This window comes from Suricata suricatta, chromosome 11, assembly GCF_006229205.1.
Source record: "Suricata suricatta isolate VVHF042 chromosome 11, meerkat_22Aug2017_6uvM2_HiC, whole genome shotgun sequence".
Classification (NCBI taxonomy): Eukaryota; Metazoa; Chordata; class Mammalia; order Carnivora; family Herpestidae; genus Suricata; species Suricata suricatta.
The window spans coordinates 65616137-65634721 of NC_043710.1; the positions used below are offsets into that span (position 1 = coordinate 65616137).

At 35.7% G+C, this 18585-nt stretch overlaps 1 protein-coding gene across 1 annotated transcript in view; it reads right to left on the reverse strand.

Annotated features, from left to right (window-relative positions):
• DLG2 (discs large MAGUK scaffold protein 2) overlaps positions 1 to 18585 on the reverse strand; it is a 1964578-nt gene that overhangs the window by 1695551 nt on the left and 250442 nt on the right. The gene's annotated exons all lie outside the window — the stretch shown is intronic.

An 18585-nucleotide genomic window follows, 5' to 3' on the forward strand; every position in this document is an offset into this window, starting at 1 on the left:
GTTTAGGACAAAAGAATCTAACTACATTACAAATGTATGAAATAACCTCCCTAAAGGCAATAGGAGAAAAAGGTGTCCTGAAAAGCAGTAGAAACTGTAAAACCAAAGACAAAGGAACAATTATAAAAGAACCCGCTCTATTCTCTAGTTGGCAAACTGATTTCCTGTGGAGTAGTACAAGTTAGAAAAACTGGAACCACTGTACATATATACTAGAACTGAACCACTAAATGGATGGTGGATGATGGGAGGCTTCTCACTATTGGAATAGGAGGTTACAAACAACTGGGTGGGGACAGGTGAGGAGGAGGCTACTAGAATGATCTACATGGTTTTGGATTAGATTGGAAACATCAGTATAAACTCCTTTTTAGTTAATATGAGTACAAATGAATACATATAGAAATATTTACAGATCTGTATGTAGAAAGGTTAGTACACACACAGATGTTTTCTTACTCAGTATGCTGAAAGGACCTACAATTAATGAAACCCCAGTAAGAATGAGCACAATTAATATCCAGACTTTGGCCTCTACATAGCATTCTCCACCAACCAGTAAAGGGTAATGAATAAATAACATAGTATTGGATTAGAATTGAGGCTATGTATATGGATTCAAAATTTTTAAAAGGAATATAGGGAAGGAGCAAGGAAGGAAGAGAAAAAAGGAAGAAGGAAGAAGGAGGACAAAGGAAGAAAGAGAAGGAAGGAAAAAGGAGAGAAAAGGAGTGAGACAGATACAGAAAACTATGAACAGAAATACAAATGATTATGTGTGTATATGTTTCATAGCTCTGTTATACATTTGTAGACTGAGAGGGCCTGGCAGGGAAAATGATCCAAGAGCAACAAGAACACCTAGACCCCAGATCTTGGTTTCAGTTAAAGGAATCAAGACTTCTTGAGAAAATGGTTGATTCTAATATTGAAGCAGGAAAAATAACAAGATAAACCTAGAGCATCTTGCAAAACTCATAAATGAGGAAATAACTCCCCCTCTGCCAAATAACTCCTGCTACAATGGCGGCATGTCAAAACAATACAAGAGTTACAATAAGGAGCAACCAAAAAATGGCCAGTACTATAGGATTATAACCAAAGTATAAAATAAATAGCCATGAATCCATATAGGTATGTACATATATGTATTAGTAAATGAATGAATAAATGTATGTAAACAGACAATCTCCCTTGAAGAATTCCAAATAATTTATTTAGACCCTCTGTCCTCAAGGAGATGAAACATAACTTTCCACTTAAGTGCGAGCTGTGCATACTCACTTCCTTCCAAAGAACACAGTATTCAAATGGGAAAACAGGATTAACTTTACAGAGGTGAACTCCAACAAACACTGCCTCAATCAAGTGATCAAGAACAATTATCATCATTGAAGAGTCATATTGATAGCAGGCAACCTATAGATATAATGAGAGTGCCACTTTGCCTCTGTGATGTTCCTCCCCAAAACTCATAAATCTAATCTAATCAGAAAGATCCTAACTGAGGGACAGTCTACCAAAAATATTTGACCAGTACTCTGCAAACAGTTAAGATAATAAAAAATGAGGAAAGTCTGAGAAACTGACACAGTCTAGAAGACCCAAAGAGACATGATAAATAAATGTAATGTGGTAACATAGATGGTATCCTGGAACAGAAAAAGGACATTAGCTAAAAACTAAGGAAATTAAATAAATTTCCTGTTTGAAATTTTTCATAATTGTTAGAAAAATATGTAATTATTTAAACTTAAAATCTCAATTGATGGGTTAAATAGCAGATTAAACAAAGTAGAACTGGAATACATACCCAAAGAAATTACACAAAATTCAACATGAGGGAAGATGAAATAGAATATATAAAAGTATCATTTGACTGTATAAAGAATGAATAAGAAGGCCCAATATTTTTCTAATAGATATCTTTGAGGAGAAAATAGAATAAATAACAAGTGATATTTAATGAGATGGTGGATATAAATTTATTTTGAATATCCTCATCCTCAGAAGTGGTATATATTTTTTTTGTATAAGGAAGATTTGGGGTCTTTTTTGAAATGACCAAAATTCATTGGACAAATTGTGACTATGGTAAGTGACAGAGAAATGGATTTCCTTTTACATGACTTGAATTAAGTCATGAAAACATGACTCTTAAATCATGAAACTTTTTTCTTGGATGATTCACAAACTGCTCTGGAATTATCTACTTAGCAGTAAAACAAAAAAGTAACCAGAATGCAGAATGTTTAACATATTTGCATACTTCCTTATCTATTAGCTCACAGGCTGGAATAAGAGTAACTAGGGAAAAGCTTTTTGCTTTCATGTAGTGAGGTTTAGTACTGATGGAAAAAACTAGCCACCTCTACCCTTGCCAAGCAAAAATCTCCTCGAGCCTGTTAATTATTGTTGGTTATTTAGTTTTTGTGATTGGCACCTGTGGCTAAAACTCCCCAAAGCTGTTTAATCTCAAGAATTCACTGAAATCAGCTGAGGATTCTTGCCTTATAGCCTCAATATAAGATGGTAATCTTTGTAAGATGTGCCTTCTTTTAAAACATATGCCTTATGCTTCTTCTAGCATCTCTTGTTCGCAGTAGGGTTTCCATACCACATATGTGATAATTAATTCAGCTGAACAGTATAACACAGTTGATCTTGCTATATTTAAAGATGTTACAAAGTGCAGTCTTGGTGTTCCATTAGTCTTTCCTGAACACTTGGTTCTGTTTGGAGAGCCAGATAAATGCTCATATCCAAATTCCTTATGTTGCATCCAGACACCTTACTTTCTCTTCCACAAAGAAAAAAATTACCCTTGCCCTAGTCCATTTGAGTCCAAGATGACTAGACAATGAAGTGCAAAAACAATTCCCAGGGCACTTGGGTGCCCTGTCAATTAAGTGTCTGACGTCAGTTCAGGTCATGATCTCATAGCTCGTGAGTTTAAGGCCTGCATCAGGCTGTGTGCTGACAACTCAGAACCTAACCAGATTCTGTCTCCATCTCTCTCTGCTCCTCCCCTGCTTGTTCTCTCTCTCCCTCCCTCCCTCTCTCTCTCTCTCTCTCTCTCTCTCTCTCTCTCTCTCTCTCTCTCTCTCTCATTCTCTCTTTCTCAAAAATAAATAACATAAAAAAAACAGAATTCCAGTAAAAGTTTTATCAGTGTAGCAAGTGTCCTAATCTTAGGCCTGCAGCCAGAAAAGATACTTTAAGGATATTACCTGAAACTAGAAGAATGGAGTTCAATATGAGAAGTAGGATGAAATGTGGTTGAAAATAAAAGATAAGTTAGATTTCATGGCCAAGAATAGGGAGTGGAAGGAAAGTCAGTGGTAGGCATGTATCAAGTACCAATTTAAGGAACAAAAGAGGCTAAACCAAAGCAAGGAGAAGTGTGAAACCCAGAGTCCAAAGACTAACACATAATCAATCAAAATAGATACTGTAAAGGTAAGATAAGAGAATGAGGGAAAGCTTAAACACAAAGGTTCCAGCAAATTTGCACAATGTTCTGATATGATTGTGCTTTTCCTGTACCTAGATGAAGCACAAACAGGAAGGGAGGAAGGAAGGAAGGAAGGAAGGAAGGAAGGAAGGAAGGAAGGAAGGAAGGAAGGAAGGAAGGAAGGAGAAAACGAGGGAGGAGGAGAAGGAGGGATGAGGGAGGTCTTGTTTCCAAAATACTTTACTAAATAGGGCAGGAGTTTTGGGAGAAAGGTTCACTTGAGGGCTTGAGCAGAAAATTAACCTGGGATATTCTTTTGCACCAAAATGTAAGGAAGTGATGAAAAATTATGGAATCATATCAAAGGACACATAAGTCACTTTAAAGTCACTTCATACATTTTAAAGGGGCTCTTACAGACAAAATCTGGAACAATGTGAGCATTAAAATAACTTAATAATAGTAGCAGTTTATAACCTATTGAAAAATATGAGTCCATGAGTACATCTGGAAAGAAAGAAAGGAAGAAAGAAAGAAAAAGGAAGGAAGGAAGGAAGGAAGGAAGGAAGGAAGGAAGGAAGGAAGGAAGAGAGAAAAAAAAGAAAGATCTTCCTTACATTAGAATCTCAGCTAATAAATACAGGAGAAATGATAGAATTAGAAAAACATCAATGGACACTGAAAGTGGTGGGTAAAAATTGGACAAGGAACATAATGTTACATAGTCTAATAGTGTCTCCCCACAGATTAAACTGACATCTCCCATTATCATACACCAAGATCAACACAACATCATTTCTGTGTTACTCCTTCCAAAAATGAATGAACTGAATCTAACCATAAGGAAACATCTGACAAATCCAAATTGTGGGATGTTCTACAAATACCTCGCTATAATCATATAAAATGGTCAAGGTCTTATTCGAGGTCAAGAAAAGAAAGGCTCTGGTCTAGACTAGTCTAGAGGAAGAGAATTCACTAATGACTTAAAATTATATTCTGATGGCTAGAGTGTTCTGTGACTACAATTCTCGTAATCAGTTTCTAGAAGGCCGGTCACCTTGCTATTCTAGCAAAGTTGAATTTTAAGCCTACCAAACTAAAGATCAGACTTCACAGACTGATACCCACATGAAGAGAGTGACTCCTTGTAGGACACATCTGGACAGCCTACTAGCCTCCCAGGCCACACTCACTGTCTCCATTGTCTGCCTCTTCACTTGTACCTGAAGAGTACCTGAAGTAGTACCTGGTTCCATTCCAAACAGAAAATGAACACAACAATCTCCTCCACTGGTTTATTAAGGCACTATGTATTACTGTGTTACCTTATCGCCAAAACTAATAATAAAAAGAAAAAATAAAAGAAAATTTGATGAAGTGTTGCAGATTAAAGGAATGCAAAGATGCACGGCAATTAAATGTAATGTGTGATCCTGGATATATCCTGGACTGGGGAAATATAGCTAGAAAAGGTATTTTGGAGGCAACTGATGAAACTGAATGAGGACTGTGCATAAAATAATAGCATTATATCAATGTTAACTTTCCTGATTTTGATAACTGTAAAAGAATAAGATGTAAGAGAATATATTTCATGGAAGTATTTAGTGATAAAGGGGACTCATATCTCCAGCTCATTCTCAAAGGGTTTATTAGTAATATGCACATACATGTATATGTGTATATATGTGTATGTATATGTGTATACATAAATACAAATATAAAGACACACATAAAGAGAAAATGATAAATTAAAGAGGAAAAAATGTAAACAATTTGTGAAATCTGGGTAAAGTAAGTATACAGGAGCTCTCTGTACTATTCTTGCAACTTTTCTGTAGATTCAAGCTATCTCAAAATAGAAAGTTTTTTTTAAATGGTAAGGCAACTAGGAGATATTGTGGATAAGCATGGAATTGAGAAATATCCAATAGGATTTTTAAAAAAGAAATCAGAGGCAATAGACTGAAATATAAACAAAGATTAAAGTACAGAATGTGAAGAGATAGAAGATAAACAGAACATTAAGTGAAGTAGTGTAATAATCCAGGACTAAAGCATTAGCTTGTCAGACAAACAGGCCCTGGCTCTGCTACTTACTAAATTTAACTTCTCTAAGCCTCAGTTTCTTCACCTAAAAAATTTACATATATAAGTACTTCAAAGAGTTAATATACTCAATGAATGCTGTTATTCTTTTGATTAATAGCATTATATTTGAACAATGCCCTGTGCACAGGAAGTCTTATTAGATATTGGAAACCTAAACCAAACTATGCCTAGCTAGGAGTCATTTATTGTAGAACAGTCGAGATGCAGACACTTGGAGCAGTGAAGTAGAATTAATACTTGAGGATGCAGAAAACTGTTATTTTTAAGTAAATATATATATATATATATATATAGCTAATTGAAACAGAAATTTTAATAGAAATGCAGTAAAAGCAACACACAGTACTTTTTTCTACAAAAAGGGTTTTAAAAATATAACCCATAAAACAAATTTAATTCAAAATATCTCTTTGATGAATAAGTGTGATACTTCAAGCTGCTGAAAAAGCAGGCACTAAATAAACTCAAGATACTGTTCATGCAAATAAGCTACCTTTTATCAGCACTTAAACTCCCAAACGACCACCAGGTGTGTCTTATTCTATATCTAGAAGATAATTAACCTTCAATTTCACATCAATCAGACAAGATACAGGAATGTTAAAAATCTTTTTTCTTTCACAAAGATTTACCATGTAAACTCTATAAATCTTGGACTGATAAGTAACTGTAAGTAATCTTGTCTGATCTGTATGGCTTTAAACTCCGTATTCCTGCATACCCCTTAAAAACTTTAAATATCTATGAGGCATTATTATTACACCTGTTTTAGAGATAGAGAAACTGAGATTTGCTCAAGGTCACCAGGCTGTGCAGCAGCAAGGCCAGGATTGGAATCCATGTTTGACCCAAAACAAAACAAAACTATACTCATTTTTCTACAATATGCAGTAGTAATCTGCCTAATGGAACACTGTGGGTTAACTGAATGGTATCAATGCTAAAACAAGCATATCTCACTGTAAATGCATGACTAGCATATCATTTAGGAACTTCTTCAGATCACCAGATGGAAGGAAAATCAAACCTAAGGAACTCTTTCAAAAACTTTCCAAGGCCTGTTACCAAGAATACTTTAACTAATCGCAACTGCACAGTGCTTAGCAGAAGCTATTTCACTTCTCTCTCCATCAGCAAAAACTCAAGCAGAATGAGAGTCTGGGCTCCAGGGACCATATCTCCCTAGCTGATGAATGCCACAGGGAGGCAAAAATGCTTCTATATAGAGGTAGCTACAGATTGTCAGCATTGTTAAGTTTGGAGACAATTAAATGTTAAAAAGAGATTACTACAGATGACTTTATTGGCACCAACAGCTTCTCAGGTTTGCTTTACACATGCCATGAACACAGTATTCAATAAATATTAGTTATGCAATAATACTGTAACAAGTTTTTCCTGTGGAATTGGAGCAAACAAAAAATAAGAAGCAGAAGAGAAGATGATGGCAAGATAGGTATGAAATAAGAGATCAGACTGGGGGAAATTTTACTGTCAGACACATCAATATAGATTTACTTAATATTCTGTTTAATGGTGATATGCAATTTCATAATCAATCCAATTAACCAACTAAATGAGGTCAGAACAGTATTCAGTCTACAGGGAGAAATTGTCCACAGAGACATGTGTTAAGTAGGAAAATAAAATTCTGCGTCTGATATGCAAAAAGAAAGCTTCCCTTTCATCTCTTTAAATGTGGTATAGAGGGACTCTTACACAACTCATTACAATTTGCCAAAATATTATTTTTGGTTTTCACTTCTTTACTTTTTTCCTGTTTTGGACATATAGTTCTGAATCATAAGACAAGACTGTATAAACCTTTCTTCATAAATACCAAAAGCTTAGTCCTTCTTTTGGCAGACTAAACACCTAACGTCAACTTGAGAAAAGTGTCACATCTCAGTGTTCCATAAAGATTGAATCAAATGGCAGTCTGTAATCACTTCATTTGGAATTGTTCCAAGAAGTGACAGCTTATGGCTAATCTCAAAAAGAACACTACTCTTCGGTACCAGGGTACCAATTTATGTGAAAGATAACTTTAGATTGTCAAAGTATTGAAATTATACTCATAAAATTTATGACATAATTTCCATTACATTTAATTGTTTTATTATACATAAATAACATAATTACATTATAATTCATTATAGTGTATAAGTTATATTAATTATATAAAGTTAACTATCTTATTGATATCCTTATAGCACAGGTATAATCATATCCATTATGTTATATTAAGCTTATGATCTATTGTGCTAAGTAATCTTATTAAAATGTACTGCTTAAGTAAAATTGTAAAAACTGTAGTATAGAGCCATTAAACATGTTCTTCCTGTCTTCCCAACTTCCTCAATATCTAAAGGGTATAGCGGAGAATATTTTGTGCCCAAATATCAAAGAAAATTGTATGCCCAAATATAGAAATACAGATTAGAAAATATGCTACCCTATGTATTTAAGCTATTATCAGCTTATTTTTATATTGGCTAAATAAACCATAGAGCCTTTTGTTATGAAGTGAGAGTGGAAAGCCAGACTGGGGATGGCAGATTTTTATGGTACAAGAACCATCCAATCTGTTGCAGTCCACAAGTGTGACAAGAAACTGTTGCTCTCTATGTCTCCCTCTCTTTCTGCCTCTCCACCATTCATGCTCTATCTCTCTCTGTTTTAAAAATAAATAAACTATGAAAAAATTAAAAAAAAGAAACTCTGTTTCTCTTTTTGACTACTTAATGTTGTTCAATAATCTTCAAACAGCTGGAAAGCCACACCAGACTCCATAATCAAGCCAGAAGTTTCCCAGACAAGGAAAACTTCATGCTAATAGTTCCACTTACAATCTTTGGAAAACAGTAAGACTTGCTCTAGCTTTATTGAAAAATGCACTTGTGAGTCCCTCTTGTTTTCCTTTTCCTCTTCCCATTCCCTTCCCTTCTATCCTTTTCCTGGACAATTCAATCCAAAAGCCATTAGGTAAAGTACAGCAAGGTCTATTCTGGTGGTGGAGGAAGTTGAGCAAAGGAGCCTTGATGGCCCAAAGCAGGGCACTAGAGATCAAGCAAGGTGAGGAGGCTATCTGCATGTAAAGGCAGTCCAGAACAGACCCATAGAGGCTGAGAACCTGAGGAAGGCGTTCTCCCAGAGATGTAGCCTGATAAACTGTTGAAACCAAAACAGGTTGAAGAGGGCCAAACAGGTTAGGCAATATTAGAGATGGGGTCAAAACCTGACCATTATGAAGAGGCACTCATGCTGTTAAAGGGCCTGAGTGCCCTGTCACAGGTAAGCAGGGTGAGGAGATCATCTATGCAGAGGGGTAGGTAAAAGAGGCCTAGTTTGTGAGAGCCTGAATTTGGCAAGGGGGTCATCTGTGCCAGTGGCAATAGAAGATTGGTTACATAGAGGGAGGTTAATCAAATAAGTAAATAAAATAGGGATAATGAGAATATCAGAAAAGGGACTCAAAATATGGAAATAGAGAAAATAACAATGAACTATGTTAAATTGGTTTAGAACTGAAGGTATTAGTGTGCTCTCACAGTTCTCAACAGATGTAGGTATTGCTATGATGTAAATGTGTGTTTCTGTTAATATATGCCAAAGAGAAAAGAGTAATTTCACAATGGAGAAGCCCAGAACTTGGAACATAACTTCAATCAAGTGTTCAAAATAAACATCATCAGCAAATGGAACAAATATAATCATGTACCATCTAATAGGATGAATGAAAAGAACACAGTCTCGCTTCTGTAATATTCCTCTTTAGAAGTGTTAGTCATGAGGGGCACCTGCATGGCTGAGTCTGGTAAGCATCCAACTTCGGCTCAGATCATGATCTCACAGCTCATGAGTTCAAGCCCCTCATAGGGCTCTGTTCTGACAGCTCAGAACCTGGAACCTGCTTCAGATTCTGTGTCTCCCTCTCTCTGCTCCTTACCCTCTTGTGCTCTGTCTCTCTCTCTCTCTCTCTCTCTCAAAAATAAAAAAATAAAAAAGAAGTGTCAGTCATGAAAAACAAGTAAAGGCTGAGGAAATGTCCCAGAATTAAGGAACTAAAAAGACAGGACAACTAACGGTGATGTGTGATGATTAACTAAATTATTTGCTTTAAAGCGTACTGTATTGGGACATTTGTTAATGTCCTGATTTTGATGGTCACATTGCAGTCTTAAAGGAGAATGTACTTCTTTCCAGGAAACATGCACTAATGTGTTTAGAAGATGAAACAACAGATTGAACACTTACACTCAAATGTTTCAAGAGATAAAAATTTTTGTACTTCCAAATTTGATGTTTCAGTTTTTTAATGCCTTCAAAATAAATATTAAAAATTATTTAAAGAAACAAAAAAAGATTGTATCTAGGAGCTAGAAGGTGTAAATTCTTCCTGGTTGCCAGATGAAGACCCTTTACCTAACTTTTCAACTTCAATAGTCTATTTTTGTGCTAGTAATAATAATAATAAGTACCATTTTCAAGCCTTTACCATTGCAAGATAAGCAGTGTGTAAACATTATCTCATTTACTATTCCAAACAATTCTGTGAAATAAGTACTATTATTTTACTCACTTTACAAAAGAGAAAACTCAGGAAGAGACAGATTAAGAAGTTTCCCCCGTGTGTTCAGTTCATAACTGTTGGAGCCAGGATAGGAATCACATATGATTAACTGCAAAGTCTATGGTCTTAACTATTACAAACTGCCTTTTTATGTGTAGAGTAACTGTTGGATTTCCTTTGTTTTGTTTTGCTCTAGGTTTATATGGATTTTGTTTGTTTATTTTGTTTTTCTTTTCATCTAGAATATTTTATGGACCATGACTCAGCAGTTCCATCTCAAAGCTTCCTTCTCCCTGAAGCCTCTTTCACCAAAAGTCATTTCTCCCTCCCTCCCCTTTATTGCCTTTGCACTTTGCATTTATCTTGTGATTCTTACAGCCCCATGTCGCTGATATATATGTTTTATCTCCCTACATAGAAGCTTTCCAAATAAGGGCCAAGTCACACTCACTTTTCATCCCTTACAAGCAGTGGTTGTCTAATTTTATCATGCACTAAAATCACCTCAAAAACTGATTTTTAATAAAACAGATTACTGAGCCACATCACCAGTTTCTGTTTCAGTAAGTCTAGGATGGGACTTAAAATGTACTTTTCTAATAAATTTCCATGTGGTCTTGATGTTGTTGGTCCAGAGAGCAAACTTTAAGAACCATTGTAGTATACAGCTTACTAGTGTCTTGCCAAAGTAGCTATATATTATTTTAGGACTTAAAAAACTGTAATACATACCACTGAATACATATCAATACTATACAACAACTCACATTATATAGTAACAATTAATTTATTCCTCTATCTTTCCCATCTTTCATTCATTCACTCATTTACTTCGCACATATTTATTAAGCATACACTATGTGCCTGGTACTGAATATACAGCAGTGAATAAGTCAGACTGGTTCTAATAAAAACTAATAGTCTAGCAAAAAGTAAAAAAAGACATTAAACAGGTGAAGCAAGACAAATTGCTCTACCTCCACATCTATTTCCTTTCTATTTTGTTTTCTTGGGAGCAAAGAATTAGCACAGTAACATATTGAAGTTATGCTGGAACAGGTTAAGCACAGAAAGATCTGTTTGAATTGAAGTTTTTCACTGTGAAGTACATGAAGAGCCTAAACTAAGCTGTAGACTTGAAAATATAACACTGTTCCACTAGCTCCTCAGGGGACAATAGATGATATCACTGAAAGAGAAGCTAAACAGATAGGCAAAATAAAATCAGGAAGAGGTGGAAAGACCATAAAATAGAGAACCCTTACTCCCATCAGGGTTGTATTCTGTATAAACAGATGGTAAAGGAAAACAAGGATTTTGCAGCAAACTTGGGAATCAATGTACATTCATATTGTCCAGAAGTACATGTTCTTCTTGAACATATTATGGACATATGTGATGATTTAATCAAGTTGAAACTTAGTGCCATGAAAGGTAGGCTAGATGAAGTATAGGGTGTAATAAGAATACATGATAGAAGACTTATGAAGGAAATTGAAGAAGACACAAAAAAATGGAAAAACATTCCGTGCTCATGGATCGGAAGAATAAACATTGTTAACATGTCATTATTACCCAAAGCAATTTACACATTCAATGCAATCCCCATGAAAGTTGCACCAGCATTCTTCTCAAATCTAAAACAAACTATCTTAAAATTCATATGGAACCATAAAAAAAAACCGAATAGCCAAAGTAATATTGAAGAAGAAAACCAAAACGGGAGTCATCACAATCTCAGACTTTAGCCTCTACTACAAAGCTGTCATCATTCAAGACAGTATGGTACTAGCAGAAAAACAAACACATGGATCAATGGAATAAAATAGAGAGCCCAGAACTGGACCCACAAGTGTATGGCCAATTAATCTTTGACATAACAGGAAACGTACAATGGAAAAAAGACAGCCTCTTCAACAGGTGGTGTTAAGAGAGCTGGGCAGCAACAGGTAGAAGAATGAAACTAGACCACTCTCTTACACCATACACAAAAATAAACTCAAAATGGATGAAGGACCTCAATGTGAGACAGGAAACCATTGAAACCCTAGAGGAGAAAGCAGGAAATAGCCTCCTTAACCTCAATTGTAGCAATTTCCTCCTCGACACATCCCCAAAGGGAAGGGAATCAAGAGCAAAAATGAACTATTGGAACCTTATCAAGATAAAAAGCTTCTGCAATGCAAAGGAAACCATCAAAAAAACTAATAGGCAACCAACAGAATGGGAAAAGATAGTGGCAAATGACATGTCAGATAAAGGGCTAGTATCCAAAATCTACAAGCAACTCACTAAACTCCATACCCAAAAAATGAATAATCCAGTGAAGAAATGGGCAGAAGACCTGAACAGACACTTCTCCAAAGAGGACATCCAGATGGCCTACAGGCACATGAAACGATACTCAGCATCACTCATCATCAGGGAAATACAAATCAAAACCACACTGACATACCACCTCACACCATTCAGAGAGGCTAAAATGAACAAATCAAAAGATACTGGCGAGGGTGTGGAGAGATGGGCACCCTCCTACACTGTTGGTGGGAATGTAAACTGGTGCAGCTGCTCTATAAAACAGTGTGACGGTTCCCAAAAAACTCCCCTATGACCCAGAAATAGCACTGCTTGGAATCTACTCAAGGGATACAAAAGTGCTGATGCATAGGGGCACATGTACCCCAATGTTCATAGCGGCACTGTCAATAATAGCCAAAACATGGAAAGAGCCTAAATGTCCATCAACTGATGAATGGATCAAGAAGATGTGGCATAAATATATACACAATGGAATACTACATGGCAATGAGAAGGAATGAAATCTGGCCATTTGTAGCAAAATGGATGGACCTGGAGGGTGTCATGCTAAGTGAAATAAGTCAGGCAGAGAAGGACAGATACCATATGTTTGCCCTCACAGGTCTAGCAGGAGAAACGTAATAGGGGACCATGGGAAGAGGAAAGAGGGGGAAAAGAGGGAGAGGGAGCGAGGCAAATCATAAGAGACTTTTGAATGCTGAGAACAAACTGAGGGCTGAGGAGGGAGGAGGGAAGGGGGTGACTTTCATGGAGGGGGATACTTGCAGGGAAGAGCACTGAGTATTATATGAAAACCAAGTTGGTAATAAACTATTTAAATAAAAAATAAAAATAAATTTTAAAAATAATGAAAAAAAAGAAATCCTATTTTAGGGAGTTTCTTTCTCAAAGAGGTAGAACTTCGAATGGAGACCTAAGGATGAGTAGTTATTTGCAGGCATGGGAGTTTGGGCACAGGGAAATGAAAGGAATGGAAAATTTGCAAGAACCTAAGAAAGGAGAAAGACTTTGGCAAAGACTTTAAAGAAATCCAACAGAGAAAGAGAGGAGTGGTATGAAATGTGGTTGGAAAAGCAGACAGGAACACCCATATTTGATTTTAGGAACCTGAAAACAGAGATCATGTCAATAAATTTTATATCATTATTGCCAGGAATAAAGTACATGCTCAATAAATGTAGAATAAAGGATACATAAATGAATGGATACATCCATGCATTAATGAATGAATGGAAGAAAAGAGTATACACATTGCCAAAGATAAAAGTGTACAATTGCATGGCATGATCTGGAGACAAAACGCTCAATGGACCAATATAACAAAGAAAACAAGCCTGTGAGACTAAATCATGCAGTTCCAGACCTGTGAAAGGGCTAAGAATCATCTTAATCCCTCTTTACTATTCAGATGAAGAAACTGGGGCTGGTGAATTATGGTATCTTCTCTAAGAACACAGACCTAGTAGTAACTAAACCAGGACTTGAATCTCCTGATTCCCAAAAAAGCTTGCCACTATTTTTATGGCTTGTTCTATACCTAGAAGCATAAGAATAAGTCTCTAACAATCACTAGGCAGGCAAATGCCAAGCACATAAGAACCTTATTCCTAAAGAATGCTTAGCTAGCAGCTGCCACAATTTTTTGTAGCTTTAGGATGTAGCTTTGGAGATCCAAGAAAAAGAAAAAATCCCTCCCGTCATCAGATTCATTTAAAGTTCAAAACAATCACTATTACTATTCCTTGTCTATCTTTAGCCTAAAAGGATTAATATAAATGATATAGTGAAAACAACACAAAATAATTTTGAGAGTACTTGAGGTCAGACTGTCATAGGGAGAAATCTCTCCAAGCAGCTGTATGACTACCTATAATTCACAGGAAGTTAGTCAATAGAATTCTGAAAGGCTGACTCCACATTCTGTTACTCCTTAGGTAACTACTGTTTGTTAGAAACTTGGACAGACTCTAATGATATACCACATATGCAGGTTTTTCCCTGAGCAACCTTCATTTAGTCTATTTTATTTCTAAGATTCTTTTTTTCTGCTGCCCAAATTAACAATACTATTATCTGAACAAATGGCATATATTTGATTTATTTAAGCATCATATGTGCTATTAATCCAAGTGTTACATTTTGCCTTTTTTAATTCTTGCATTTTTAATGATATAAAATTCTTTAGTAGACATCCTTCACTACAGACATAATATGCCACTACTATTTTCACTAAAGTCACCAGAGAACTCCTGATTGTCAAATACAGTGAACACTTCCCCTTTCTCATCAGACAGATGGATTTTTCTATTTCATTTGACTCTGGTGATCTCTCCTTTCTTCTTGACAATAGCGCCTTGGCTTCCCTGACTATTCATGTGCTGGTTCTCTTCTGAACTGTTTTTATTTTAATTGAACTAGAATTAACATACAATGTTAATTAGTTTCAGGTATACAACATCACAGTGATTCTACAATTCTATGCATTACTCAATAATAAGTATAGTCATCATCTGTCACCATATAATGTTATTTTTCATCTCCATGACTTATTTATTTCATAGCTGAGAGTTTATACTTCTAAATTTCGTTTTCTATTTCTCCCATTTCTCCCATTCTCCACCTCCTCCCTAGCAACCCCCAGCTTCTTTTTGGTACTTAAAAGTCTGTTTAGGGATGCCTGGGTAGCTCAGCCAGCTAAGTGTCCAACTCTTGGTTTCAGTTCAGTCATGATCTCACAGTTTTGTGGGGCCAAGCCCTGCATCATGCTCTGCATTGGCAATGCAGAGCCTGCTTGGGATTCTCTGTCTCCCTCTCTCTCTACCCTTCCCCCACTTGTACTGTCTCTGCCTCTCTCAAAATAAAAAATTTAAAAAACTTTAAAAAAAAGAGTCTGTTTATGATGTGGTGTGGGGGGGGCAGGGGTGGACATGGGTAATGGAATATTACTTGGCCATAAAAAAGAGTAAGATCTTGACACCTGCAGCAACATAGATGGATCTAGAGGGTATTATGCTAAGTGAAAAAAGTCAGAAGGAGAAAGACAAACACCATATGATTTTACTCATATGTGGAAATGAAAAGAAAACCATTTGACTCTTTTCTTCTAAATTTCCTGTATTGGAACAACATGATAGATACAAGGTACACTATCCTCTTTTAGGAAGTATCAGAATGCCTGATTCTGGCCTATATTCCCTTCTGAGGGATTTCCTACATATAAGCTATCCTAGCCTGCCTGGTAAGTCCTGAGGACCTGACCAAGATTGGTCAACCTACTAGACTAGTCGATAGGCTATGAAATGGCCTAGTATAAGAACTCTGTCTTACAAAGGTGGTGATAACCTAAATCAATCATATTTTCTCACTTAAGAAGTTTAAGAAAAACAGAAAGAGTTACTTATAATAATGGTAGGAGGAACTGAAGCTGAAACAAAGAATTTCATTTAGCCTAGTGGTAAAGACTAGAGTTGGGAGCATTGTCTCTGAGGGTATGGCAAGATAATCTAGTAGTTAATAACAAAACAACAGTAATAATAAAGGCTTATGTTTACTGAGCCCTCACTATGTTTCAGACATGGTAAAAAAAAATAATAATTTACATGCATTATTCCATCTCTACTTTACAACTATCTTACAACTATAGGTAGGTTCTCTTCTTATCTTCATTTCACAGCAGAGAAAACTGTGGCAGAGAGAAAGTAAGGAAGTGCACAAGATCACTCCCTTAGTAAGTATTCTAATCCACATTTGTTTGACTCTGGAATCCCTGCTCTTAACTATCTTCCTTAGTTAGCCTTGTTTTATGTCTCAAATGACATTTCAGGCTTCATACAGTGTTTGACATCCCAGTCTTTTCTATTTGAATCTTAATTGGTACAGCAAACTCTCATTACTTAAGGGAAATGGAATGCAGGAATGGTGAAACTCTGGACCTATAAAGTATATATGCTCAAGGCTGAGTTTTGGAGTACCAAGACCTCAAGTTATGTTTTCCAACCTTTGAATCATTGTCCATTTAGATTTATCTTGATCACTTTTCTGGCACCCTACTCTGCATCAGTTTCATCATCATTCAATAATAATTGTGGTCAAGGAAAACAGTGATAATAATAGAGGGAGGAAAAAAAATATTAGACCAGGGGGACATATATCTTGGTCTGTCCTATTCAGTAAATTTAGTAAGTGCTATCTACATGCATGCAAACGTATACATGCCCATGTGTGTTTTTCATCTAGCCACCTAGTTACTCTACATAACCCTGGTTGATAAAAAAGAAAAGTTACAAGGCAGCATAACTGTGTTATGCTCATGTCTCTCAATTTCTGTAACTTCTTATTACCACACTGCAACTGTCATCAGAGTTGACAGAAAAATCAGAACTGTATATTTATATATGCAGCATGAGGTCATGAAAAGATTCAGAGATCTGAGTTCTATTCCCAATTACCATTGACTAGCTACCTAGCCTTACAAAGGTCATATAACCTCTCTGACTCCAGTTTCCTCACCTGTAAGGCTGGATGATTAGACAAGACAAAACGTAAGAAAAATTTAGATATGAAGTTCTGCTATTTTGTCATTTCCTTTTTTTTTTAACAAAAGGGTAAAATTAATTGCTTCTCCTCTACCAGATAGAAGCAGGTATACCCTCCAAGTATGTACCAGTCAATTTCTAGAACTTAATAAAATGGTATACAAACAAGCTTACTATGGTTTAAAAAATAATTTTTGGTGAAGGGTTCTGATCAGAACTTTTTGTCAAACAAAATCTTAGATCTGAAGGAAGGAAGGAAGGAAGGAAGGAAGGGACATTGGGAGGGAGGGAGGGAGGGAGGAAATAAAGAAGGAAGGAGAGAAGATTTGTTACAGAGGGTGAAAGGAGCCCAGTCATCACTTGCCTGAGTCAGAGTTATGGAACTTTACATTTCCTGTAAACATAGTTTTAAAACTATGGCAAGAAAGAGAGGAGACCCCAATAGTCAAGTAAATACTACTGTTCATCTACTTTGTGTATAGCAATATACGGGTATAGACAAGTAGAAGACATACCCTCTTCTCTCAAGTTGCTTACAGTCTCCATGAAGAGATTAGGCATAAATTTAGGAATTAATTTTAAGAAAACAACAAAGGGAAAAATAATCTGGGCAAACAAGGTAAATCTAGATTCTGAGGAAATATACAGTAGAGAATGATTCAGGGGTCCAGGAATGTTATTTAACAGAACTCAGCTTTAAAGAAAAAAAAAAAAAGATTTAGTATAAAACACCCATTGAGCAAAACAGATAAAAGCAGTAAGGCAGGCAAGGAATTTGGGACCATGGAGGGCATTGCTGATTTTAACAAGAGCAGCATCGGTGAAGTGTTGAAGATGAAAATGATTTATTTATGTTCCCATAGTATGTATCACTTTGTAAGCATTTTATTTTCATATGTGTTTATTCATTTATTGTCTTGCTTCTATTAAAATGTAAGCTCTATAAGGCCAAAGAACTTGACAGTTACCTTCACTTCTGTATTACCAGGGTCTAAATAGTGTCTGGAATTGTTGGTTCTTGGTAAATATTTGCTGAATGGTTGAATGACCACATATTATGCTAGACATCCGGGATTCAGTAGGAATTAAAAATGAGAATCACAGTTTCTGTCTTTAAGAATTTACAACCTAATGAAAGACATATACTAGTTCACAACCAACTATATCATTGTTTTTCACATTTGAATAAAATATGTAACTATTTTAAAAGAAAAAATAATTGAAGTATAAAATATTCGTCATGCTGTCAAAACATTTTATTATACAATCATTTAAGAATGTACAAACATAAAACTAGGTATAAACTACTTACGCTCCTATACAACTACAAAATAAAATTTAAAAATTGAATAAATCAAAATTATAAAAATAATAAATTTTAAATTAACATTAATCTAATGTGATGAATGAGAATATCTTGCTGAAACTAAGCTGCTACTTCCAACATAAAGGACACTGACTACTGCAGTACAAATTCTTTTGTATTAAACATGTCTTGATGTCTCTTGGCCTTAACTTGATGTACAGCAGTGATTATGAATTAACTTCACTTCTGTTCTCTTTATAATAGGTTGTGACACTTAAAGAGT